General features: G+C 46.6%; 1 pseudogene; it reads left to right on the forward strand.

Annotated features, from left to right (window-relative positions):
- Positions 1–925: 925 nt before the first annotated feature.
- Positions 926–27,733, forward strand: LOC147109362 (creatine kinase B-type-like; annotated as a pseudogene).
- Positions 27,734–27,856: the final 123 nt, after the last annotated feature.

Below are 27,856 nucleotides of genomic sequence, written 5' to 3' on the forward strand. Positions count from 1 at the left end.
CCTCCCCCCCCCATTGCCCCTTGTTTGTCCAGTGTTGGGATATTTTTAGTGTCCTCTACTGTAAAGACTGATACAAAATATTTGTTCAGCGTCTTTGCCATCTCCATGTTCCCCACCACTAGTTTCCCGGTCCCATCCTCTAAGGGACCAACGTTCACTTTAGCCACCCTTTTTCTGGAAGCGCAGGCTGAGAATTACATTTGTTTCTTCTATCCCTGTTCATCCAAGTAAGATTATTTTAAAAATATAGTTACAAATCTTTTAATTGCTTTATTTATTTTGGAGGGACCGTATATTTATATTTCAAAGCCATTACTTAAATTAACTTTAGGTGAAAAGTTTAGCAAAAAAACTAATGCAAATTAAATAAATGTTATGGTTTTGTTTTAATAAACATATAAAGTATTTGAGAAGATGAAATAAGATTTTGTTTAGTTTCAAAATCAAGATTTTAACAAAAGGTTAAGCTACGGTTTCATGTTTAGTTTAATGCAGGAACACTTATAATTCCCGACCTGGAAGAATAATCCATTTGGATGCATCGTAGCTCTGCGAGAGAATTCTCCTGAGTATTGACTTTGTGCACTTAAACACATACTCCACCAACAAGCTATTTAAACTGGAAGGATCGAGAATGTTATTTGTGCTCATCCATTGAGAGAAAGGGCTAAATGGCCTACTCCTGTTCCTATGTTCCTAACTAAGTAATTCCCAGGTTCATGCTGAAAACCCGCATTCTTGCCGAATGGCGTTTTAAAAAATCTGCCAATGGGACTCATTACATTCTTAATATAAAACATACAGTGCTTTCTCCACAAGTGGACTAAAACTATTCACTCAAAGTCTTACCAGGAGGAGCCCTCACTTTTTTCCTATTAAATCCGATTTATAAAACTCTTGCTTGTTTTGCAGTAAAGCGGTCACCATGCCATTCAGCAACAGTCACAACCTTCTGAAGATGAAATATTCTCCTGAAGAAGAATTATTTCCGGATTTTCGCAAATATAACAACCTCATGATAAAGTACTCACTCTGGATCGCTACAAGAAACTCAAAGACACATCAACCCCCAGTGGCTTCACCTTGGATGATGTAATTCAGACTGGGGTTGACGATCCCAGTAAAACGCTTCAATTGACCGGAATAATGTAAAGTCTCTACTTTGTCACAAGATTTATCGATCCAGTTACAATGTAGTGTGATAAATATTTCAGTACCCTCATATGATTTGTGTCTGCCATAAATTCCCATATGATCATCACCGGAACGTAAAACGAGTCTCTTTAATTTAATTTAACTTTGAATGCACCTTTCACTTTAGTAAGTAAATGTTTCAGACGATTTAATGTTCAGTACGTAATGCTAATGTTGCAAGAAGTTGTTTCCACCCACCTCCCCCCCCCGCCCCCCCATGAGGTTAAATATTCCTGATGAATCCATGAATCATAACAACTGAGTGATGTTTTCAGATCCCTTTCAGCATTTATTTGTCTTTTATTTTAAAATGCTAACTGCTCTTCACAGTGATTAGCCTAATTGGTTGGAAATCCGTATGTATCAGGTTAAGGAAACGCTGTATGCATTTATTCCTACCTTTTTCTATATAGATGACCCATTTGTCCTGTCAGTAGGTTGTGTCGCTGGTGATGAAGAATCCTATGAGGTTTTCAAGGACCTCTTTGATCCAGTAATTCGGGGCTATCATGATGGCTACAAACCTACCGACAAGCATAAAACTGATATTCAGCATGAAAATCTCAAGGTCAGAGAATGAGGATAAATTCCTTCCTAAATATAAAATGCAATAGAATATAACCTGCATACGTGTGAAACCGCAACTGTGCACAGTGAAACGCCCAGCGTAACTCGCAATTTATGGTACTTCCTCCACTGTGCTGAATCCAGCCAGGGCATTTGTTAGTATCATTTAATATTATTCTGCGTTGTAAAATGGGATAAGCAGATTTTTCTGAATAGTTTTTAATGATTTGAGGATTTTTGAGTTTCCATTCACCGGGAGATATTTTTATAGATTCCTAATGAAGTATTTTGATGAGACTGGCAAAATTTACGTTTGACCTATTATTTGAAAGAACTTTATTTGTAGTTTTTTTTAATTTGTTCATGGGATGTGGATGTAGCTGGCAAGGTCAGCATTTATTACCCATCCCTAGTTGCCCTTGAGAAGGTGGTGAAGGTACTCCCACAGTGCTGTTAGGGAGGGAGTCCCAGGATTTTGACCCAACGACAATGAAGGAACGGCGATATACTTCTAAGTCAGGATGGTGTGACTTGGAGGGGAACTTGGAGGTGGTGGTGTTCCCATGCGCCTGCTGCCCTTGTTCTTCTAGGTGGTAGAGGTCGCAGGTTTACGAAGTGCTGCTGAAGAAGCCTTGGCGAGTTGCTGCAGTGCATTTTGTAGATGGTACACACTGCAGCCACGGTATGCTGGTGGTGGATGGAGTGTCAATCAAGCGGGCTGCTTTGTCTTGGATAGTGTCAAGCTTCTTGAGTGTTGTTAGTGCTGCACTCATTCAGGCAAGTGGAGAGTATTCCATCACACACCCGACTCGTACCTTGTAGATGATGGAAAGGCTTTGGGAAGTCAGGAGGTGAGACACTCACTGCTGAATACCCAGTCTCTGTCCTGCTCTGGTTGCCACAGTATTTATGTGGCTGGTCCAGTTAAATTTCTGGTCAATGGTGACCCCCAGGATATTGATGGTGGGGGATTTGGCAATTGTAATGCCGTTGAATGTCAAGGGGCGGTGGTTAGACACTTGCTTGTTGGAGATAGTCATTGCCTGGCACTTGTGTGGTGCGAATGTTACCTGCCACTTATCAGCCCAATCCCGAATGTCATCCAGGTTTTGCTGCATGCGGGCATGGAATGCTTCATTATTTGAGGAGATGTGAATGGCACTGAACACTGCAGTCATCAGCGAACATCCCCATTTCTGACCTTATGTTGGAGGGAAGGTCATTGATGAAGAAGCTGAAGATGGTTGGGCCGAGGACACTGTCCTGAGGAACTCTTGCAGCGATGTCCTGGGGCTGTGATGATTGACCTCCAACCACCACAAGCATCCTCCTTTGTGCTATAAAAAGAGCGGGAGCGGAGAGCCAGAGCGGCAGAGTACTATAAACAGAGCGGGAGCAGAGAGCCAGAGCGGCAGAGTACGATAAAAACAGTGGGAGCAGAGAGCCAGAGCGGCAGAGTACTATAAACAGAGCGGGAGCAGAGAGCCAGAGCGGCAGAGTACTATAAGCAGAGCGGGAGCAGAGAGCCAGAGCGGCAGAGTAATATAAAAACAGTGGGAGCAGAGAGCCAGAGCGGCAGAGTACTATAAACAGAGCGGGAGCGGAGAGCCAGAGTGGCAGAGTACTATAAACAGAGCGGGAGTGGAGAGCCAGAGCGGCAGAGTACTATAAACAGAGCGGGAGCAGAGAGCCAGAGCGGCAGAGTACTATAAACAGAGCGGGAGTAGAGAGCCAGAGCGGCAGAGTACTATAAACAGAGCGGGAGTGGAGAGCCAGAGCGGCAGAGTACTATAAACAGAGCGGGAGCAGAGAGCCAGAGTGGCAGAGTACTATAAACAGAGCGGGAGCAGAGAGCCAGAGAGGCAGAGTACTATAAACAGAGCGGGAGCGGAGAGCCAGAGCAGCAGAGTACTATAAACAGAGCGGGAGCAGAGAGCCAGAGCGGCAGAGTACTATAAACAGAGCGGGAGCAGAGAGCCAGAGTGGCAGAGTACTATAAACAGAGCGGGAGCAGAGAGCCAGAGCGGCAGAGTACTATAAACAGAGCGGGAGCAGAGAGCCAGAGCGGCAGAGTACTTTAAGCAGCACAGGAGCAGAGTGGCAGAGTACTTTAAGCAGCGAGGAACTAATTGGAGACAGCAGCGGCGGCGGCGGGACCTGCCATGATTTCTAAAAATAAGGTGTGACATCATAGGACAGCAGTACAGTCTGAGTGAGCGGACCTTCAGGAGGAACGGAGTCAGAGACTGGGGATAAAGGCAGCGCAGAGCAGAGGCCTGGGAGTCTGAGTGAGTGGAGTACCTGCGAGGGTGACAGTCAGCAAGTGAAACAACAAAGGAGTGACATCAGAGTTCACAGTTGTCGCTGGCACAAGGGAGCTGAGGTGTGTGTATAGGGTGGGTATTTGTGGTAAGTTTTTTTGTTCTGTTTTGAGTATATTTCTGCTAATTAGTTAATAGCCTATCTAATAGAGTGAAGTGCTGATTGGTGGGTAGCTGTTGAGTATTTCTTGTTAAGTTTTAAGTTTATTCTCCTAAATTACCTTCATAGTCTGGTAAATAGAGGCATGGCAGGGCAGCTCAGTCCTGTGATTTGCACACCCTGTGCCATTTGGGAAATTCTGGACGCTTCGTGTTTGACAAACCTACTGGAGTTTTTTGAGGATATAAAAATAGATAAGGGAGAACCAGTGGATGGGGTGTATTTGGATTTTCAGAAGACCTTTGATAAAGTCCCACATAAGAGGCTAGTGTGAAAAATTAAAGCACATGGGATTGGGGGTAATATACTGGCATGGATTGAAAATTGGTTAACAGACAGGAAACAGTAGGAATAAATGGGTCTTTTTTGGGGTGGCAGGCGGTGACTAGTGGGGTACTGCAGGAATCAGTGCTTGGGCCCCAGCTATTCACAATATATATCAATGATTTGGATGAGGGAACCAAATATAATATTTCCAAGTTTGCTGACGACATGAAACTAGGCAGGATTGTGAGTTGTGAGGAGGATGCAAAGAGGCTTCAAGGCGATTTACACAAGTTGAGTGAATGGGCACTTCGGCAGGAAAAACAGAAAGGTAAGAGTATTATTTAAATGGTGATAGATTGGGAAATGTTGATGTACAAAGGGACCTGGGTGTCTTTGTACACCAGTCACTGAAAGCAAACCTGCAGGTGCAGCAAGTAGTAGGGAAGGCAAATGGTATGTTGGCCTTCATTGCAAGAGGATTTGAGTACGGGAGCAAGGATATCTTACTACAGTTGTACAGGGCCTTGGTGAGACCACACCTGGAGTACTGTGTGCAGTTTTGGTCTCCTTACCTAAGAAAGGATATACTTGCCATAGAGGGTATGCAGCGAAGGTTCACCAGACTGATTCCTGGGATGGCAGGACTGTCGTATGAGGAGAGATTGGGTCAACTAGGCCTGTATTCACTAGAGTTTAGAAGAATGAGAGGGGATCTCATTGAAACGTATAAAATTCTGACAGGGCTAGACAGACTGGATGCAGGGAGGATGTTTCCCCTGACTGGGGGGTTCAAGAATGAGGGGTCACAATCTCAGGATACGGGGTAGGACATTTAGGACTGAGATGAGGAGAAATTTCTTCACTCAGAGGGTGGTGAACCTGTGGAATTCTCTACCACAGAAGGCTGTGGAGGCCAAGTCATTGAATGTATTTAAGAAGGAGATGGATAGATTTCTAGATATAAAAGGCATCAAGGGGTATGGGGAGAGAGCGGGAATATAGTATTGAGATAATGGATCAGCCATGATCATATTGAATGGTGGAGCAGGCTCGAAGGGCTGAATGGCCTACTCCTGCTCCTAGTTTTCTAAGTTTCTGTGTTTCGTGCGACCTGGACAACCACGTGTGCAGTAAGTGTCACCAACTGCAACAACTCGAGCTCTGGGTTTCGGAGCTTGAGCGGCAGCTGGAGTCACTACAGTGCATCCGCGAGGCTGAGAAATACTTGGAAAGCACGTTTCTAGAAGTGATCACCCCGCAGCCTCAGAATATGCAGGCAGAAAGGGAATGGGTGACCACCAGACAGAGGAGGATGACCAGGCAGGTAGGGCAGGAATCCCCAGAGTGCATCTCGCTCGCTAACCGGTTCACAGTTCTGGAAACTGGTGGGGGTGATGGCTCCTCTGGGGAGAGCCGCCAGAGCCACAGGTGGCTCCGCTGCACAGGGTGGGAGGAAGAAGAGTGGAAGAGCAATAATGATAGGAGATTCATTGGTTAGGGGAACAGATAGGCGTTTCTGTGGACGCAGACGTGACTCCAGGATAGTATGTTGCCTCCCTGGTGCCAGGGACAAGGATGTCACTGAATGGCTGCAGAACACTGAGGGGGGGAGGGTGAACAGCCAGAGGTCGTTGTCCATATCGGTACCAACGACCTAGGCAGAAAGAGCGATGAGGTCCTGCAGGCAGACTAAAAGGAGCTAGGAAAGAGATTAAAAAGCAGGACCTCAAAGGTAGTAATCTCTGGATTACTCCCGGTGCCACATGCTAGTGAGTACAGGAATAGGAGGATAGAGCAGATAAATGCATGGCTGGAGAGATGGTGCAGGAGGGACCATTTCTGGGGAAGGTGGGACCTGTACAAGCAGGACGGGTTACACCTCAACAGAGCTGGGACCAATATTCTCATGGGGGGGGGAGGTTTGCTAGTGCTGTTGGGGAGGGTTTAAACTAGCTTGGCAGGGGGATGGGTGTAATGTATGTACCTTTAAGGGGGAGAACTACTTTTTAGAGCTCCTGTATCCTGTAGTACCGGCAGTGACCACACCTGTATATAAACCCTGAGTAGTGATCTGTACAGTCAGTTGCAGTTTGAACCCTCATTCAGTAAACACCTGTTGATCATTCCCTGCAGTCTGTTGTCTGATTATTGAAGGACACAACATTAAGATACACGGATATAACATTGGCGACGACGCAGATTCGAACCTACATGCAACTCTGCATCACCTCCCAGGGATTCGCTCCTGGAGAACAGTGGAAGGAGGTCGAGTCCAGAAGCACGGGCGTCGACCACGGGCAACCGCCCAGTCATCCAGCAGAGATTTGAGCATCGCAGGGGAGGCTGTCGAGAGCCAGGCTTGGCTTTCCAGTCACGGTGGTCCAGCGAAGCGGGCTGGCAACAGGTACTGCGCAGACCCTTCCCGGACAGCGGCGGCTAGAGCCGACCGAGTGGCACAGAAAAAGGCCGAGCAGCGTCGACGGGGGAGAGAGACAGGGCAGAGCGCACAGGGTACAGCTGGTGTTCAGGACCGAGCGGCGTCAATGGGGAGAGACGAGAGAGAGCAGAGCACAGCCGGTGTTCAAGGGCCGAGCAGCGTCAACGGGGGAAGAGAGGCGCGCAGGAAAATGCGAGGTGCTGCCATTGCCACGAGGACCGCGGAGAGCGGCATTGGCAGCAGCGCAGGAGCAGCGCACGAAACCCACAGGGCATCGCCATTTGCCACGAGGACCGCCGAGAGCAGCGTTGACAGCAGCGCGGGAGACGCCATTTTAAGCCGCAGCAGGGAAGAAAGGAAAGCGCGGGAGACGCCATTTTAATCCAGTCTAACCACACCAAAAAATGCCGAAGAGTGGCAGTATCACAGCGTTCGACAATGAAGTCGAAGATTGGACGACATATGTCGAATGCATAGAAGTATACTGCAAGGCGAATGAAGTGCCAGATGACAAGAAAGCACTGGTATTGTTGAATTCAATGGGTGCAAAAACGTATGGCTTACTACGAAACCTAGTAACCCCAGAGAAGCCAGTAGAAAAGGATTTTGAAAACATAGTGTCAATCCTACAGGACCACTTAAACCCCACACCGCTGCTGATAGCAGAAAGATTTAAGTTTCACAAAAGGAACCAGCATAAAGATGAAAGTAATGCTGAGTATTTAACGGAACTGCGCAAGCTATCGAAACACTGCCAGTTTGGAACGGGACTAGCAGATACTTTAAGGGACAAGTTTGTGTGTGGGCTTCAAAGTGAAGGAACCCAGAAACGGCTTCTATCAGAAAAGGATCTTACGCTGGACAAGGCTTTCAGCATTGCAGTATCACATGAAGCAGCAGCACGGGGCGCTGCAGAGATACAACGGAGACCGCAAGAATATGGCACAAATGAAATGTCATACGGAACAGTGAAGTGTTATCGCTGCGGCAGAACAACACACGACCATAATGATTGCTGGTTCAAGTACAAAGTGTGCAGACAGTGTGGAAAAGTAGGACACATAGCAAGAGTCTGCAGGTAGGGAAAGAAAACCAGCAGCAAGAAATCTCCACAGGAGAAGTACAAGAAGGTACATAAGGTGACGGAGAGTAGTTCAGACGAACAGAAGAGTGATACAGACTCCGGAAGCAAGGAGCTGGGTTGTCTGAAACTACATAATGTGATCAAAACGGAGGATCACCAAACTATCTGGGTCACGCTCAAGATAGCAGGAGTCCACGTGAAAATGGAATTGGACACAGGATCAGCCCTAACAGTCATAAACCGAAGGGACTACAAGCGGCTATTCTCACATAAACCCTTGAGAGATACAAAGATTGTCTTGAAGACGTACACGGGGCAAAAAGTCTACCCCAAAGGAAAAATAAGGGTAAACGTTATATATAATGGCAAGGAAACACCAAAAATGGACCTATATGTATTGCCAGATGGAGGACCACCACTACTAGGGCGTGAATGGATCCGGAAGATACAGCTAGATTGGCATTCCATACAAGCACTGACTGTAGATGCCAAAAAGGATGACGACGTCACACCTGGACGACTGTCAAAAATGCTAACTGATGCACAAGAAGTGTTCCAGCAGGGACTCGGAACACTAAAAGGCATAACAGCGACGATCAAAATAGAGGAAAATGCAAGGCCAAAGTTTTTTAAGGCCAGACCGATACCTTATGTGATCCGCCCAGCCGTCGAAGCAGAGCTGGAAGGTTTGGAACGTTCAGGAGTACTGTCCAAAGTGGACTGGAGCGAGTGGGCTACACCCATCGTTCCTGTAATGAAGAGGTCGTTGAGTAATACGCCTGGGGAACCAAAGAAGGTTCGCATCTGTGGGGACTTTAAGGTGACAGTGAACCCAGTCCTTCACACTGTACAATATCCGCTTCCGCAGATTGAAGATATTTTCGCCTCGCTATCTGGAGGGAAACGCTTCACTAAGATTGATCTGGCCCAGGCGTACCTGCAAATGGAGGTAGAAGAAGCCTCGAAACAGTACCTCACGATCAACACTCAAAGGCCTCTACCAATACAACCGGCTGGTGTTCGGGGTAGCATCAGCTCCGGCTATTTGGCAAAGGGCAATGGAACAAGTCCTGCAAGGGATTCCAGGGACCCAGTGTTATTTGGACGACATCCTGGTCACGGGCGAAAATGATAGTGATCACCTCGCCAACCTGGAGCAGGTGCTCACTAGATTGAAGAAAACTGGGCTTCAAGCTAATCGCCACAAATGCGAGTTTTTCCAGAAACAGATCTCGTATTGTGGCCACATTATTGATAGAGGGGTTACATAAGTCCCCTGAAAAGATTGAGGCAGTAGTCAAGGCTCCAGCACCGGAAAATGTGTCACAACTGAGGTCGTTCCTCGGGCTGGTGAACTACTACCATAAGTTCTTGCCGAATTTGTCTACCGTACTACACCCACTGAACACCCTACTGCAAACGTGGGTATCATGGAAGTGGAGTGACGAATGTAAACGAGCTTTCCAGAAGAGCAAAGCATTGATCACATCAAAAGAGGTGTTGGCTCATTTCAACCCAGCACTACCAATTCGGTTGGCGTGTGATGCATCATCCTATGGCATTGGAGCGGTGCTGTCGCACAAATTCCCGGGTGGCTCGGAGAGGCCAGTAGCCTTTGCGTCTCGGTCACTAACCTCAGCCGAGCGTAACTATGCCCAGATTGACAGGGAGGCCCTCAGCCTAGTGTGGGGAGTGAAAAGGTTCAATCACTATCTGCACGGGCAGAAGTTCACCTTGCTGACTGACCACCAACCACTTGTCTCCATCTTTAATCCAAAGAAGGGCATTCCGGTGATGACTGCGCAACGGCTACAAAGATGGTCCCTTTTTCTAGGGGCGCACCAATATGAAATCGAGTATAAGGGCACGAAACAGCATGGAAACGCTGATGGGCTATCACGCCTGCCACTGCCTACTGCGGAGGAAGCACCAGCAGTGGATCCTGTCGAAATATTTCATTCGAATATAATTGAATGCTTGCCAGTAACTAACGCTGGTATAGAGGAGACCCGAAATGACCCGACACTGTCCCGGGTATATGATTTGACGGTGAAGGGATGGCCAGCACATGGCGACTCACTGTTGCCAGCATTCTCATCCAGAAGAGAACAGCTGTCAGTATGCCAGGGGACCTTGATGTGTGGATCCCGAGTGGTAATTCCACCCAAGTTAAGGGAGAGAGTGCTCAATGAGCTTCACGAAGGTCATCTGGGAGGGGTGAAAATGAAAAGCCTTGCTAGGGCTTATGTGTGGTGGCCGGGGATCGATCAGCAAATCGAGGACCTGACAAAGAGCTGCTCAGGATGCCAGAAGGTCCAAAATGCACCACCACATGCCCCTCTACACCCATGGGAGTAGCCCTCATCTCCATGGCAACGGGTGCATATTGATTTTGCTGGTCCATTCATGGACTCAGTGTTTTTAATAGCCGTGGATGCGCACTCGAAATGCCCTGAGGTGATCAAAATGTCCTCCACCACCACGGAGAAAACTATTGCAGTCCTACGGACCATTTTTGCCAGGAACGGCTTGCCAGAGCAGATTTGCTCTGATAACGGACCACAGTTTGTGTCCGAAGAGTTTTGAAGATTTATGAAAAGGAATGGGGTAAGGCATTACACATCCGCCCCGTATCATCCAGCCACAAATGGATTGGCTGAGAGGTTCGTACAAACCTTTAAAAAAGCAGTAACGGCCATGTGCGATGGCGACATTCCACTGCAGCATAAGGTGGACAATTTCCTGTTAGCCTACAGAAATGCGACACATGCAGTCACCAACCAGGCCCCGGCCATGATGTTCTTTAACCGAAGGTTGAGATCTCGTCTGGATTTGCTCAGACCAAATGTATGAAGAGATGTTGAGAGTAAGCAATTCCAGCACATCAATGAGAAGCCGACAAGGAGCTTCAATGTAGGGCAACCCAGTCTTGGCCCGCGACTACCGAACAGAGAAATGGCAACCAGGAACGATATGCACATGGCAGGGGCCACTAATGTACACAGTGGATGTTGGGGAGAACATTGTGAGATGCCATGCTGACCAGATCCTAGAGTCACAGGAACGAGTCAACCCCATGTCTCGGCCATACGTACCTGGTGAGGAACCCGACGTACAGGTCGCATCTACCTCAGAAACAATAGCATTGGAAGCTGATGAATCAACTGACGACAGGGTGTTAGAATCGTCTCCGCACCAAGAGCGAGACACTCGGGAAAGGCGTTATCCAGAAAGAATCAGGAAGCCTCCCCAAAGACTGAATTTATAAATAGACTATTTCCAGTTAATGTTGCATGTTAAAAGTGTTAGTTGTAATTAGTTTGATATTTAATTGTTAAATGAGTGTTATGGTACTGTTAATCTAAAAGGGGAGGAATTGTAATGTATGTACCTTTAAGGGGGAGAACTACTTTTTACAGCTCCTGTATCCTGTAGTACCGGCAGTGACGACACCTGTATATAAACCCTGAGTAGTGATCTGTACAGTCAGTTGCAGTTTGAACCCTCATTCAGTAAACACCTGTTGATCGTTCCCTGCAGTCTCTTGTCTGATTATTGAAGGACACAACATTAAGATACACGGATATAACAATGGGCACCAGCATATAGGAGTAGAAAAGAGGAATAAGAAGCATAAGAGTGAGTGTGTTAGAAAGTACTAGAGAAGAAAGTAGTACTAGAGGCGGTAGTAGTACCATATTAGATAGGAGCAGACTAAGAAAGACTATGAAAGGAAGGAGGCATTGCTGGATCTGGTGCTGGGGAATGAGGTGGGCTAGGTCGACCAAGTGTCTGTGGGAGAACACTTTGGTACGAGTGATCATTGTATCATAAGATTTAGATTAGCAATGGAGAGGAGCAAGGAACAATCTAGAGTAGAACTTCTAAACTGGAATAGGGCTGACTTCAATGGGAAGCAAAAAGATCTAGTCAGGGTAAAATGGTATCAAAGACTGACAGGAAAAACTGTAACAGAACAATGGGTGATCCTTAAGGAGATGTTCCAAGTACAGGCTAGGTACATTCCAACAAGAGGGAAGGGTAAGGGAACCAAAGCAAGGGCTCCTTGGATGACGGGAGAGATGGAGAAGGTGATGAAACAAAAAAAGAGGGTGTATGATGCATGTCAGGTGAATTCTTCAAGGGAGAACCAGACAAAATACAATAAGTTGAGAGGGGAAGTGAAGATGAAAATAAGATTGACAAAGAGAATATGAGGGTAGAATGGTGGTTAACATAAAAGGGAATTCAAAAATCTTCTACCGGCATGTAAACAGTAAGCAGGTAGTAAGAGGCGGGGTGGGGCCTATTCGGGACAAAGAAGGTGATATATGCTTAGAGGCGCAGGGCAAGGCTAGAATACTCAATGAGTACTTTGTATCGGTGTTTACTAAGGAGGTGGATGCTGACAAAATATCGGTAGAAGTGGAAAAGGTAGAAGCAATGGAAGGGGTGAAAATTGATAGGATGCACTAGAAAGGCTGGGTATGCTTAGAGTGGATAAGTTGCCTGGTCCAGATGGCTTGCATCCCAGGTTGCTAAGGGAATTGGGGGAGGAGATAACGGAAGGGTATGCCATAATTTTCTAATCTTCCCTAGATGTGGGGGAGGTGCCCGAGGATTGGAAGTGGCAAATGTGACACCATTGTTCAAGAAAGGGTGTAAGGACAATCCTAGTAACTATAGGCTGGTCAGTTTAACATCAGTGGTGGGTAAAGTTTTAGAAACAATAATCAAGGAAAAAAATGAACGGACACTTGGAGAGGTTTAAGCTAATTAAGGAGAGCCAACACTGATTTGTAAAAGGCAGATTGTGTTTGACTAATCTAATAGAATTTTTTGATGAAGTAGCAGAGAGGATTGATGAAGAGAATGCAATGGAAGTTGTCTACATGGATTTTCGGAAGGCATTTGACAAAGTACCACATAGAAGGCTGGTTAACAAAATTGAGGCTCATGGAATAGGTGGGTTAGTGGCAGCTTGGATAAGGAATTAGCTTAAGGGCAGAAAACAGTGAGTTGTGGTAAATGGCTGTTTTTCAGACTGGAGGATGGTAGACAGTGGTGTTCCCCAAGGGTCAGTGCTGGGCCACTGCTTTTTTTGATATATATAAATGACCTGGATATTGGAATAGAGTAGAATTTCTAAATTTGCCGATGACACCAAACTTGGGAGGGTGGCAAACCGTGATGATGATTCCAATCGATTGCAACAGGACATAAAAAGGTTAGCAGACTGGGCAGACAAGTGGCAGATGGAATTTAATACAGAGAAGTGTGAGGTGATGCATTTTGGCAGAAGGAACAGGGAGGGGCAATCTACACTTAATGACACAGTCTTAAAGAGTGTGCAGAGACAGAGGGACCTGGGAGTTAATGTGCATAGGTCCCTGAAGGTGGCAGGATATATTGAGAGAGTGGTTAGCAAAGTATATGAGATCTTGGGCTTCATAAATAGAGGCATTGAGTACAAAAGTAGAGAAGTTATGCTGAACCTTTATAAAGTGCTGTTTAGGCCACAACTGGAGTATTGCGTCCAGTTCTGGTCACCACACTTTAGGAAGGATGTTAAGGCACTTGAGAGGGTGCAGAGGAGATTTACCAGAATGGTTCCGGGGATGGGGGATCTTAGCTACAAGGACAGGTTGGAGAAGCTGGATTTGTTTTCATTAGAGCAAAGGAGGTTGAGGGGTGATTTGATAGATGTGTACAAGATCATGACAGGTTTGGATAGGCTAGATGGGGAAAGGTTGTTCCCACTAGTTGATGGTACAAGGACTAGGACACAGATTTAAGGTTTTAGGCAAGAGATACGGGGTGTTGTGAGGAAAATCTTTTTTACGCAGTGAGTGGTGAGGACCTGGAACTCGCTGCTGATGGAAGTGGTGGAAGCGGAGATACTCAATGTTTTCAAGGGGAGACTGGACAGGCACTTGAGGGAAATAAACTTGCAGGGCTACAGGGATAGAGTGGGGGAATGGGACTGACTGGATTGCTCTACAGAGAACTGGCACGGACTCGATGGACTGAATGACCTCCTTCCTTGCCGTTATGCCTCCAGCCAGTGGAGAGTTTCCCCCCCCGATTCTCATGACTTCAGTTTTACTAGGGCTCCTTGATGCCACACTCTGTCAAATGCTGCCTTGATGTCAAGGGCAGTCACTCTCACCTCACCTCTGGAATTCAGCTCTTTTGTCCATGTTTGGACCAAGGCTGTAATGAGGTCTGGAGCCGAATGGTCCTGGCGGAACCCAAACTGGGCATTAGCGAACAGATTATTGGTGAGTAAGTGCTGCTTGATAGCACTGTTGACGACAGCTTCCATCACTTTGCTGCTGATTGAGAGTAGACTGATGGGGTGGTAATTGAACGGATTGGATTTGTCCTGCTTTTTGTGTAAGGACATACCTGGGCAGTTTTCCACATTGTCTGATAGATGCCAGTGTTGTAGCTGTACTGGAACAGCTTGGCTAGAAGCGCAGCTAGTTCTGGAGCACAAGTCTTCAGCACGATAGCCAGGTTGTTTTCGGGGCCCACAGCCTTTGCTATATCAAGTGCGCTCAGCCGTTTCTTGATATCACGTGGAGTGAATCGAATTGGCTGAAGACGGGCTTCTGTGGTGGTGGGGACCTCAGGAGTTTAATAAATGGAATCTTATGAAGCTACAAGGAAACTGCAAAGAAAAAGTGCCCACTACGTAAAATAAGACATGTCCTTCAATGCATTGTAGCATATAATCAAATTAGAAAGGATTTCTGCAGAATTACCTTAAAAGAAAGCCCTTTCTCTGTCTCTCTCCATTCTTTGCATAGAAATTAAAACTTGGACCACATTGCTGGATTTATTTCCCCACTTTCAGCTTGTTATTCAACTGAAAGAGGACCTACTTCATGCTGTGTCGGTGTCAGTATTGCACCAACCATTGGAAAGTGCATCTGAATACCTGAAGTGATTTGGCTTGCATTTGTTCTCTTCCATAAGCATTTATGGTTGTGTCTATTTGCAACACCAAATTTCTGATTGGTCCCCTTGGAGGAGAAGACCAGTTTTCTGATTGGTTCCCTTAGAAGACAAGACACACCCAACTGTTTGTCTGGAATGTGTAATTTGATCCTACCTGCTGGAGTAATCAAGATCTTTGCAATGTGTAATTTTATCCATTCATTGTGACAGCCAGGCTCCAGAGCTCACAGTGCTAACACTGCTGCATTCAGAGAACAGACAGGGCTTACCCTCCCGGGTTAGGAGCACACTCAGTGCTCACACTGCCGAGTTCAGGATGGGGTGAAGCCATGGAGGGATTTTTACATGAGGATGAGAATTTTAAAATCAAGGTGTTGGTGGACAATGTTCCACCTAATTGGGTGCGTGGTCCCTTTAACGGGCTGCGTGGCCCATTCAAATTTTCATGCATGCACAAAATCTCTCATTCAAAAGCCAGTAAGTACCCTGTGCAGGACCTCCAGACAGCGCTGCTTAGCGGAAATATTGTTGGTGGAACATGAGCCAATGTAGGTCAACGAGCACAGGGGTGATGCTTGAATGGGACTTGCTGTGTGTTAGAATACGTGCAGCAGAGTTTTGAATGAGCTCACGTTCATTGAAGGTGGAAGAGGGGAGGCTGGCCAGGAGAACATTAGAATAGTCGAATCCGGCAAATAATCTAAATGGGGTAGTGGAGTAAAGGGATCTCCGAGTACAAATACTTTTAGTGATTTGTTTATCGACACAGTTTAACAAGGCCATAAAAAAGCAAACCAAGCACTAGGGTTTATTTCTCTAGAGGGATAGAATTGAAAACTAGAAAAGTTATGCTAAACTTTTATTGAACCTTGGTTAGACCACACTTGGAGTACTGCATACAGTTCTGGTCGCCATATTATAAAAAGGATATAGAGGCACTGGAGAGGATGCAGATTTACAAGGATGATACCAGAAATGCGAGGGTATACCTGTCAAGAAAGGATGAACAGGCTGGGTCTCTTTTTCTCTTGAAAAGAGATGACTGAGGGGCAACCTGATAGAGGTCTTTAAAATCATGAAAGGTTTTGATAGAGTAGGTACAGAGAGAGTGTTTCCACTTGTGGGGAAGAGCAAAACTAGAGGCTGTCCACATAAGAAATCAAATAGGGAATTCAGAAGAAACTTCCTTACCCAGAGAATGGTGAGAATGTGGAACTCGCTACCACAGGGAGTGGTTGAAGCGAATAGTATAGATGCATTTAAGGGGCGATTAGATAAGCATATGAGGGAGACGGGAATCGAGGGTTATGCTGATAGATGAGGAAAGATGGAAGGAGGCTCGAGTGCAGCATAAACACCAGCATGGACTGGTTGGGCTGAATGGCCTGTTTCTGTGCCATATATCCTATGTAAATAACACACAAATGTTGTGCATGTTGTAGGACCAACACCGAATACGCTCCCATTTTTAAAAATTCACTTATTTATTGCCCATCCCTATTTGCCCTTGAGAGGGTGGCCTTCTTGAACCGCTGTGGTCTTAGAGTGGGGGGAGGGGAGGAAGAGGAGGAGAGGGAGAATGTGATGCAGGTGTAAATGTGGTAGGGATGGAAGAACATGATCCAGGCCTAACAGAGGGTGGGAGAACATGATCTATCTTCCCATCTGAATCAAGTTCTTGCTCTCATCACCCTGTGCTCCCCCCTCCAACAAGTTACTGACCTTCTCTCCCCGAGCTCCTGACCTTTGCCTGCCCGCCCCCCCCACCCGAGTTCCTGACCTTCTCCCTCCACTCAGAGTTCCTCCCTCTCCAAGCTCCTCTACTTTGATTCCCTCTCCTCTTTTTCCCCACCCCCCCTCCGATCCCCTGACCTTCTCTGCACAGAGCCGAAGAAAGCCTGGCAGTGCAGGCCGCAGCACCGTTTGGTACTGCGCATGCGTGACTGGATTGAGTGGAATACCAAATGGACGCGCATACAGAGGGGGTCAAAAACGCCATGCAAATAACCACTCCAAGCATTTATTGGCACCTTTGCCCAGTGGTACAGCTGGAAACAGGAACTTGCTGTGTGCAGGTGTGAGTTTGCATTCTGCCAGTCAGTCATACTGTACTGTTGTTTCTAGGAATACTTAAGCTCATTCTTGTGTCAGATTGTTGTTAGCCAACTTTAATGCTGGTTGTGAAATATATTGCTTTTCAAATCTCTACATCATTCACATCAATGCAGCAGTTGCATGTATGCTGTTGCCTAGTAAATTGGAATTTGGGCAAAAGACCACGTCATGCCATCTGATGACAAAGTATTTTTGCATAAACTTGTTCTGTTGATAACAAATGGCAAAGTCACTAAAAGTGAAGTAACAAACCTGAATGTGTATATATTTGTCTTTTAGGATGGTGATGACCTAGATTCCAATTATGTGCCGAGTAGTCGAGTCCGCACTAGCTGCAGTATACGTGGCTTTTGCCTTCCCCCGCACTGCAGTCGAGGGGAGCGTTGTGTTATTGAGAAACTTTCAGAGGAAGGTAAAGTCAAATGGGCATGACGTGTTACTGAATCACTTAATTGTATTTAAAAAAAAATCTAATGTGAATGATTCATCGCAAAAACTTTTGAAAACAAGTAAAACATTTCCAATAAATTAGATTCACTAGGAAATATAGGCCCGGAATTTGCAGTGGGCCTAACTAACCAGAACTAACTTCGTTCACTGTTATTACCCTTTGAAACTCACCGCAAGTTCAGGATGTAGCACATGCGCACCTAAGCACGGTAATCCTGAAGTTGCGGTCAGTCATTCACTGCTTCGACACAGGCTGCACTGTGGTACCCACTTCCATAGCTGGCAATCAGTGCAACTGAAAAAACTTGGGCTTTTCTGTATTAATATCGCTGTTAAATACCCTATTAAAAGTTAGATCTTGGTGGATTAGGTGTAACTGGGGTTTTAACAGTGTATTGACTGCTAAACAAATGTTATGGCCCTGGAAAACCTAATTTAATTTTCTGGAGTGTCAAATTTCTCCATTACAATTTTTAAGAAACTTAAAAAAAAAGATATTTTTAAAAAGTTTCTTCATATCCATTTCAGGTTTACCTTTCTTTTTATTCGTTCATGGGATCTGGGCGTCGCTGGCAAGGCCGGCATTTATTGGCCTTGAGAAGGTGGTGGTGAGCCGCCTTCTTGAATCGCTACAGTCCGTGTGGTGAAGGTACTCCCACAGTGCTGTTAGGGAGAGAGTTCCAGGATTTTGACCCAGTGACGATGAAGGAACGGCGATATACTTCCAAGTCAGGATGGTGTGTGACTTGGAGGGGAACTTGGAGGTGGTGATGTTCCCATGCGCCTACTGCCCTTCTCCTTCTAGGTGGTAGAGGTCGTGGGTTTGGGAGGTGCTGCCGAAGGAGCCTTGGTGAGTTGCTGCAGTGCATCTTGTAGATGGTACACACTGCAGCAAAGGTACGCCGTGCTTCTTGAGTGTTGTTGCAGTTGCACTCATCCAGGCAAGTGGAGAGTATTCCATCACACTTGTGCCTTGTAGATGGTTGAAAGGCTTTGGGGAGTCTGAAGGTGAGACACTGCAGAATACCCAGCCTCTGACCTGCTCTTTATGCCACAGTATTTATGTGGCTGGTCCAGTTAAGTTTCTGGTCAATGGTGACCTCAGGATGTTGATGGTGGGGGATTCGGTGATGGTAATGCTGTTGAATGTCAAGGGGCGGTGGTTAGACTCTCGTTTGTTGGAGATAGTCATTGCCCGGCACTTCTGTGGCGCGAATATTACCTGCCACTTATCAGCCCACGCCTGAACGTCGTCCAGGTCTTGTTGCATGCGGGCATGAACTGCTTCATTACTTGTGGAGTTGTGAATGGCACTGAACACTGTGCAGTCATCAGTGAACATCCCCATTTCTGACCTTATGGTGGAGGGAAGGTCATTGATGAAGCAGCTGAAGATGGTTGGACAGACGACACTGCCTTGAGGAACTCCAGCAGCGATGTCCTGGGGCTGTGATGATTGACCTTCAACCACCACAACCATCTTCCTTTGTGCTAGATATGACTCCAACCAGTGGAGCGTTCCCCCCACCCCCCCCCAATTCTCATTGACATCAGTTTTACTGGGGCTCCTTGACACCACACTCGGTGAAATGCTGCCTTGATGCCAAGGGCAGTCACTCTCACCTCACCTCTGGAATTCAACTGAATGGCTTGCTAGGCCATTTTAGAGGGCAGTTAAGAGTCAACCACATTGCTGTGGGTCTGGTGTCACATAGGCCAGATCAGATAAGTGTTAAGTCCGTGAATGATTGAGACACGGGCTAGCAGGAGAGAAACAAACAGAACTTTACTGGTGGAAGGCATAAACGAATCTCACAAAACAGAGGCTCTCTAGCGCCTTTTATACAGGGGTGGTCACTGCCGGTATTGCAGTCTGAGACCAGTTATTCTCTTAAAGGTACATACACAACAATTCCTCCCCTTTTAGATAAACAGTACATAACATTCATTTAACACTAATGATAACGAATTACAATCACAATTACTGTTGCTAGATGCATTGGTTAAGTTTAAGCAATTATAAGTTCAGTCTTTGAGGAGGCTTCCTGATTCTGTCTGGATAACGCCTCTTTGGAGTATCAGGTTCTTCTGGCAATGTTGAGTCGAAATCAATGTCATTGTTTGGTTCATCTGCTTCCAATATTACCGGTTCTGCGGTAGCTGCAATTGGAACATCGATTTCATTACCAGGTGTATCAGGTCGTGGTGTGGAGTTGACGTTTTCCAGTGACTCTAGAATCTGGTCAGCATGGCGTCTTACAATGCTCTCCCCAATGTCCACGGTATACATGAGAGGTCCTTGTCGTGTACAAATCGTTCCTGGCTGCCATTTCTCAGTGCGGTAGTCCCGGGCCAAAACTGGTTGACCTATCTTAAAACTCCTGGTCGGCCTTTCATTCATATTCTGAAACTGCCTGTTCTCCACATCTCTTCGGACGTTTGGCTTAACCAAATCCAAGCGGCATCGTAGTCTTCGATTGAAGAACATCATGGCTGGAGTTTGGTTGGTAACCGCATGTGTCGCATTCCGGTAGGCAAACAAGAAGTTGTCCACCTTGTGTTGTAGGGGTATATCTTCATTACACATTGCCTTGATAGCCTTCTTGAATGTTTGGGCAAACCTCTCGGCCAATCCATTAGTGGCTGGATGATATGGGGCAGATGTGTGATGCTTAACACCATTGTTCTTTAAGAACCTCCGGAACTCTTCAGACACAAACTGTGGTCCATTGTCAGAGCAAATCTGTTCAGGCAGCCCATTCCTGGCGAATATGGTTCGTAAAACTGCGATAGTTTTTTCCGTGGTGGTTGAGGACATTTTTATTACCTCTGGCCACTTTGAATGTGCATCCACCGCAATTAAAAACATCGAGTCCATGAAGGGACCAGCAAAATCAATGTGCACCCTTTGCCATGGGGATGAGGGCCACTCCCATGGATGCAGAGGAGCTTGTGGTGGGGTGTTTTGGACCTTCTGGCATCCTGCACAGCTCTTGGTCATCTCTTCGATTTCTCTATCGATTCCCGGCCACCACACAAACGCTCTGGCTAAGCTCTTCATTCTTGCCCCACCCAGATGACCCTCATGAAGCTCATTGAGCACTCTATCCGTCAACTTAGGTGGAATTACTACTCTGGATCCACACATCAAGGTTCCTCTGCACACTGACAGCTGTTCTCTTCTTGACGAAAATGCTGGCAGCAGTGGTTCGCCATGTGCTGGCCATCCCTTCACCGTTAAATCATAGACCCGTGATAGTGTCGGGTCATTCCGTGTTTCCTTTTCTATGTTTGCATTCGTCACAGGGAGACATTCGACTATGGTCGAGTGGAATAACTCCATTGGATCCACTGCAACGTCTTCTTCTTCCACCGTCGGCAACGGTAGACGTGACAATCCATCAGCATTTCCATGCTGTCTAGTTCCCCTGTACTCGATGTCATATTGGTGTGCCCCTAGGAAAAGGGACCATCTCTGCAGCCATTGTGCTGTCATTATCGGTACGCCCTTCTGAGGGTTGAAAATGGAGGCAAGAGGTTGATGATCGATAACATTTTGCAAATCCCCGTGTCATTTCGTGGGTGCTGTATTCCTGTGGTTTTTGTTGAATTTCTGCAGCTCCCCTGGCTGCTGCTTCATACGATACTGCCACGCTGAAAGCCTTATCTAGCGTCAGCTCTTTTTCTGCGAGTAACTTCTTCTGTGTTCCTTCACTCAGGAGTCCACAGACAAATTTGTCCCGTAGGGTATCTGCCAGTCCTGCTCCGAACTGGCAGTGCTTTGATAGCTTGCGTAGTTCCGTAAGATACTCAGCATTGCTCTCATCTTTGTGCTGAGTTCTCCTGTGGAATTTAAATCTTTCTGCTATCAACAGCGGTGCAGGGTTTAAGTGCTCCTGTAGAACAGCAACAATTTCGTTAAAACTCTTCGCCTTCGGTTTGGCTGGAGTAATCAGGTCCCGCAATAGGCCGTACGTTCTAGCGCCCATTAAGTTTAACAATACCGATGCCTTTTTCCCCTCCGCCATATCGTTTGCCTCGAAATATACCTCTACTCTTTCCACATACGTGGTCCAGTCCTCTAATGTATTATCAAAAGCAGTGATACAGCCAGTCTTCGGCATCTTGCAAATCTAAAATGGCGCCTCCCGCGCTTTGCCTTCTTCTCCGATTTAACAAAATGGCGCCTCCCACACTTTTCCTTCTTCCCCGCTGTTGTTAGTGCTGCTTTCCACGGTTTCCTGCGCGTTAAATATTAATTCGTTTTCTTTTATTATCTTCCCGTCGTGGAGCGGACCCTCTGGAACACTTCCCTCCCTCTTCTGAGGTCCAAACGCTGCCCAGCTTCGAAACACCGGCCGCGCACTGTATGCTCCACCCTCTCTCTCTCTCCTTGCTTCCCGACTCGCTGCCCGGCCCCGTTGCAGCCCAGGAAGGATCAGAGCACTACCTGCCACCAGCCCGATTAGCTGGGAAACCACGGACCGAGGAACCCAGCCTGGCTCGGGAAAGTCGCTCCTGCAAAGCGTTGAACCCGATGATTGACGGTCGACGCCCATTCCTCGAGTTTCAATGGACTCTTTTTTTTTCTTCTTCCGACCTTCAGCGTCGTCGGAGCTGCTGCTGAGTTGCAGGTAAGTTCTTTCTACCTCGTCGCCAGTGTTAAGTCCGTGAATGATTGAGACACGGACTAGCAGGAGAGAAACAAACAGAACTTTACTGGTGGAAGGCATAAACGAATCTAACAAAACAGAGGCTCTCTAGCGCCTTTTATACAGGGGTGGTCACTGCCGGTATTGCAGTCTGAGACCAGTTACTCTCTTAAAGGTACATACACAACAATAAGGACGGCAGATTTCCTTCCATAAAGGACATTAGTGAACCAGATGGGTTTTTACAACAATCCGATAGTTTCATGGTTACTATTACTGATACTAGCTTTTAATTCCAGATTTATTTAATTAACTGAATTTAAGTTCCCCAGCTGCCGTGGTGGGATTTGAACTGATGGGTTGGATTTTCATTCAGAAGTCGGGAAGGAGGCGGGACTACAACTTTCGGATTGTAGTCCCACCTCCATCAAGATGTGGCCAATCCACGCGATTTTCACTTGATTGACCTTGTTGAGCCCGCCCAGCGGGTGCAGCAGGCCAATTAAGGGCCACCCGGCAACAGGTGATGTCACAGACTGAAATTTAATCTGTCAAGACGTGTTGACAGATGAAATATCAATGTTTCACAGCTGTTTGAAGCTGTCAAACACTGACAGTCTTACTTCTAACCTGAGTCCTTCTACGCAGACTCAGTTAGAAATCTCACCGGCACTGAAAGCTGCAGGCTGTCACTTTTGACAGCTCGCGACCATTCTGCTTTCTGTGCCGGCTGAATGATGGACTCCCGAAGCCTAGAGGAAGGGAGGCTATAAAGGTAAGTACAAGTAATTTAAACTTCTTTACACACTTTAGACACACCAAGCACGCTTACAGAACAGAACAGAACAGAAACCCCACAGTGCAGATAGAGGCCATTTCGGCCCATCGAGCCTGCACCGACACATATCCCACCCGATCCCCGTAATCCCTACACCAACACATATCCCACCCTATCCCTGTAACCCCACGTATTTAATCCCCCTAGCACTAAGGGTCAATTTTATCATAGCCAATCAACCTAACCCGCACATCTTTGGACTGTGGGAGGAAACCGGAGCACCCGGAGGAAACCCACGCAAACACGGGGAGAATGTGCAAACTCCACACAGACAGTCGCCCGAGGCCGGATTCGAACCCGGGTCCCTGGCGCTGTGAGGCAACAGTGCTAACCACTATGCCACCGTGCTGCCCTACCTTTGTACTCATGCACCCATCACTCACCTGAACACCGACATCTCGACCCCTCCAAGTCCTTCAACCCGACGGCCCGACTCCTCTAACCTGGCGTGGTTTGGAGCCGTCGGGAATCCCACACGACAACCTTCAAAATAGGGATTAGGCTAAAAACTGCCTGTTAACTACCTGTTAACAGGCAGTTAATTGGCACTAATCCCTTCCCGCCTTGGGTCGGCGGGTCTCAGTGCCGGGCGGGTACCTGCCTCCTTTGAAACTTACATGGAGGCGGGTTTTGGGCGGGATGGTGTCGGGACCCCCGAATTTGGGATTTTAGCCCCCCGCACGCCTAAAGGCCCGCCTCACGGCACACTGAAAATCGACCCCCATGTCTCTGGATCATTAGTCCAGGCCTCTGGATTACTAGCCCAGTAACATTACCACTATCTCTCCCCTCCCCCATTTGTCTCTGTCCCTTTTTCTTTCTCTGCCTTGCCTGTGGTCTCACTCCCCAACCCCTCTGATTTCTCCATTCTGCCCCCTTCCATTTTCTATCTCCCTCACATCTCTCCATCAATTGCGTTCCCCTGTCCACATTCAGCAGATCATTTTCTGCCATGAAACACATCTTCCCCTCCTTTCAGCATTCCGAAGGGACTGCTCCCTCCACGACACCCTGGTCCACCCTTCAATCACCCCCAACACTCCCTCCCATGGCACCTTCCCATGCAAGCTGAGGAGAAGCAACAACTGCCCTTTTACCTCCTCCCTTCCCACTGTCCAGGGCCTCAAACATTCCTTCCAGGTGAAATAACGATTTACTTGTACTTCTTAAATTTAGCATACTGTATTCACTGCTCATGATGCGGTCTCCTCTACCTTGGAGAGACCAAACGCAGATTGGGTGACCGCTTTGCGGAACACCTCCAATCAGTCCATAAGCATGACCCCGAGCGTCTGGTCGCCTGTCACTTTAATTCTCTGCTCCACTCCCACTCTGACCCCTCTGTCCTCTGCCTCTCACATTGTTCCAACGAAGCTCCACGTAAGCTCGAGGAACAGCACCTCATGTTTACAGCCTTCTGGACTCAACATCGAGTTCAACAATTTCAGACCATAACCTCTGCCCCTGTTTTTTCAGACAGCAGCTGTTGATGATTCTGCTATTCCCATTTACACCTCTTCTAGACCCATCTTTTGTTTCTTTACTTGTCCAATTAGCATCTCCTTTGGTTTGTACAATCATACCTTTTGTCTTTTTTATTCTCTCCTGCCTTCCATCCTATCACAGACCTTCCCTTTTGTTCTTTCCTCCCCTCCCCCCCTTTCCCTGCCCCTGCAGTTATTTAAAATCTGTTACATCTCTACATTTTTCCAGTTCTGACAAAAGGTCATCGACCTGAAACGTTAACTCTGTTTCTCTCTCCACAGATGCTGCCTGACCTGCTGAGTAGTTCCAGCATTTTCTGTGTTGTTTCAGATTTCCAGCCACCGCAGTATTTTGCTTTTCTATTGGAGCTCCCCTGTCTCTTTCCCACTACCTCTCGGTTTCTTTCTTTCATCTGTCTCTCCCCTTCCTCTTTTCTCTGTATCTCACTATTGCCTTTTCCTACCTGCCCTGTCTCTCTCTCTCTCTCTCTCTTCCCCATCTCTCCTGCACTCCTTTCCATGCACCCCGCTCCTCTTCCCCCCCCCCACCACCGACCACATCAATCTCTTTCTTTCACGTCTCCATCCCTCTCTCTCTTCCCCCCACCCCCCTCTCCACTGGTCTCCATCTCTTTCCCCCTCCCATGCGTCTCATCCTCTCTCTCTCCTTTGTACCCCCATCTCTCACATTCCTCTGTACCCTATCTCTCTCCTATTCTGCTCTCTGCATCCCATCTCTTTCTCTCTCGCATTCCTTTCTCCACCTTCATCTCTCTCCCCATTCCTCTTTGTACACCATCTCTCTCCCTGTCACTCTTCCCCAATCTCTCCCTCTCTCTCTACCTCCATCTTTCTCTCCACCCCATCTCCCTGTCACTCTCCACCATCTTTCCTCTCCCACCACAACCCCCCTTCCCCAACCACCCCACCCCAAGTCTCACCCTCAACTGATCGCACTCGCTGACTCTGCCGAACTGCTTAAACAACGGCTGGACCTCTCCCGCTGCAGCTTCCCCACGAAGAGCTTCACCATCCTTTGCGCGCAGGCAGGTGATCAGTGCCGTCGCCATACAGCTCGGCCCGGGGAAGGGAGAAACGCAGAGCCGCGGCCTGACTCCAACTGCCCCCAATTCACAAAATGGCGCTTCCATTGGTTGCGCCCTGTTACTTCACTTTGTGATTGGTTCCCGCTGCTGTCAATTAACTGCCAGATCCATGAGCAGCTGTCAGTGAATTTTGCAGCTGTTAGGCTGCCAATCAAGCATCTGCTGGCCCGCGGTCTCTTCCCCACCCCCCCCCCTTTTCCTGCAACGCACAGCCGCTCCTGCCGCCGCCATGGTAACCATTCACCGCCCGGTTCAGCAGCGCCCGGCTCGCTCTCCATCACCGGTTGAGGTTTTTTTGTGGACCCCCTGCAAAATGTCTACGGACCATCAGGGGTCCGCGGACCCCAGTTTGAGAACCACTGACCTAGTGCATTCCCTTTATCCAATTCATTTTATTTTAAAAAAACTTAAATATATCAAACACAATTTGCCTTTTATAAATCATGCTGGCTATCCTTGATCATCCATGCATTTCTAAATTCTTACTAATTTGATCTCCAATTATGGATTCTAAGTTTGTTCCTAATTGATTCTGCAACACTTATTGTTTGTTTGGTACAGTAGTTAAAATGGAAAATAACTTTCAAAGATTCTACAATTCTATTTTGAGAAATTGCTTTTCAATACATTCCTATGGAAAATATGTACGTACACAGTGGGCACTCTGGTAAATTTTGAGCTTTGATCTGGATGGTCACAAATGTAACTCCTCAGCCTGAAGTCTGAATGGTACGGGTTTCTTGCTGAGCTGGGTATAACATTCACTATACCTCTAAGAAGAATAGGTGGTAATTTTGAAGAAGCTCCACCTCGTGTATGGAGCCTGGTTAAGATGGAAGTGCAGGTCCCAGGATTAGCCATCTAGTGGTAGAGCCCGAACCCTGACCTATGTTCTCATAATAGCCTTTCAACATGACCCCTATAATCCAGACCAGATTACTTCTCTCCCAGTATCGTGCTGGCACGTGCCTAGCTTGCTAGACTGTCAGGGAAGGACAAAGGCAAACAATTGAACTGCTATAAACATAAAATGCTCTTACAAGTGTTGACCAATAGAAGGAACAAATATGTAGCATAGCAGAGAATGGCAGCTTGTGTATATCTCAGATGGGGTGGACAGGAGTTCTGAACCAAGCCAGTTTCTGTGATTTCAAACCACTATTCGGAGATGCTTGTAAATTGCCTGGAAGCATCCTTGCTTTCTGCATCAGTGTCTGGGCACCATTTTGTATTTGGTTGCTTTTGTCATCCTTTGAAAGAGACCAGTTATCTACTAGGCTAAATTTGGATTCTGTTGAACAAATCTAAACCAGTTCTGTTTGGGTTATCAATTTAGATTTGGCATTCTTCCCCAGTAGATCTAGATTATAAATTTGAGTTGCTATTTTTATTTCTACAATTCAAACTCTGGCAGAAGTTTAAAGCATGATGCAGTCTACATTAGGACATTTTGAAGCAATGAAGTAAAAAATCCATTTTCTATTTTCATTTTTGCATTCTATGTAATTGCATGGCATGCTTGAGTTTTGTAAAAATCTGATTAACCAAATAGCTTTGAACATTTAAAAAATGAACTATTGTAGATAAGCAATAAAAAGTGCCACTGGCAATCACTTCCTTAAAAGGAACTTGGTATGATTTAAAACATGTATTACTGCTTGGTAACTAATTTCCACTTTTATTCGATATTCTATCTGTCTTGGAATGCTTATTTTTAAATCTGCCTTGGAATGCTTATATCATTCAATGACTGAGATTTTCTTGAAAGGGAAAACTAAGTACATTTTTTAGACAGAGATTTTAGCATTTCTTTATAAATCTGATAATTTCCAGTATAGAAGTAGCTTTTGTATTTGAGCCAAGAGGCTTCTGCAGTTGTACTAATGCAGCTGATGTTTATGTTGCTTTCTCATTGCTAGGTGGCGTCAACGCTGCTCCAACTGGTGGTGTTTTTGATATTTCCAATGTTATCCGTCTGGGCTTATCTGAAGTTGAATTGGTTCAAATGGTGGTCGATGGTGTGAAGCTGCTAGTTGAAATGGAGAAATGCCTTGAAAAGGGCCAGGCCATTGATCTAATCCCAGCTCAGAAGTAAAGTCACTTTATCACACAACTTCTAACCTAACTCGCCTCTCTCGACCCCTTCACAGTCCCTAAATTGTCAGACTGCTTATCCATCACCCAATACTGGATGAGCAGAAATTTCCTCCAACTAAGT

Source organism: Somniosus microcephalus, chromosome 12 (assembly GCF_052327205.1).
Source record: "Somniosus microcephalus isolate GS21.2 chromosome 12, FLI_Smic_1.0, whole genome shotgun sequence".
Taxonomy (NCBI): domain Eukaryota; kingdom Metazoa; phylum Chordata; class Chondrichthyes; order Squaliformes; family Somniosidae; genus Somniosus; species Somniosus microcephalus.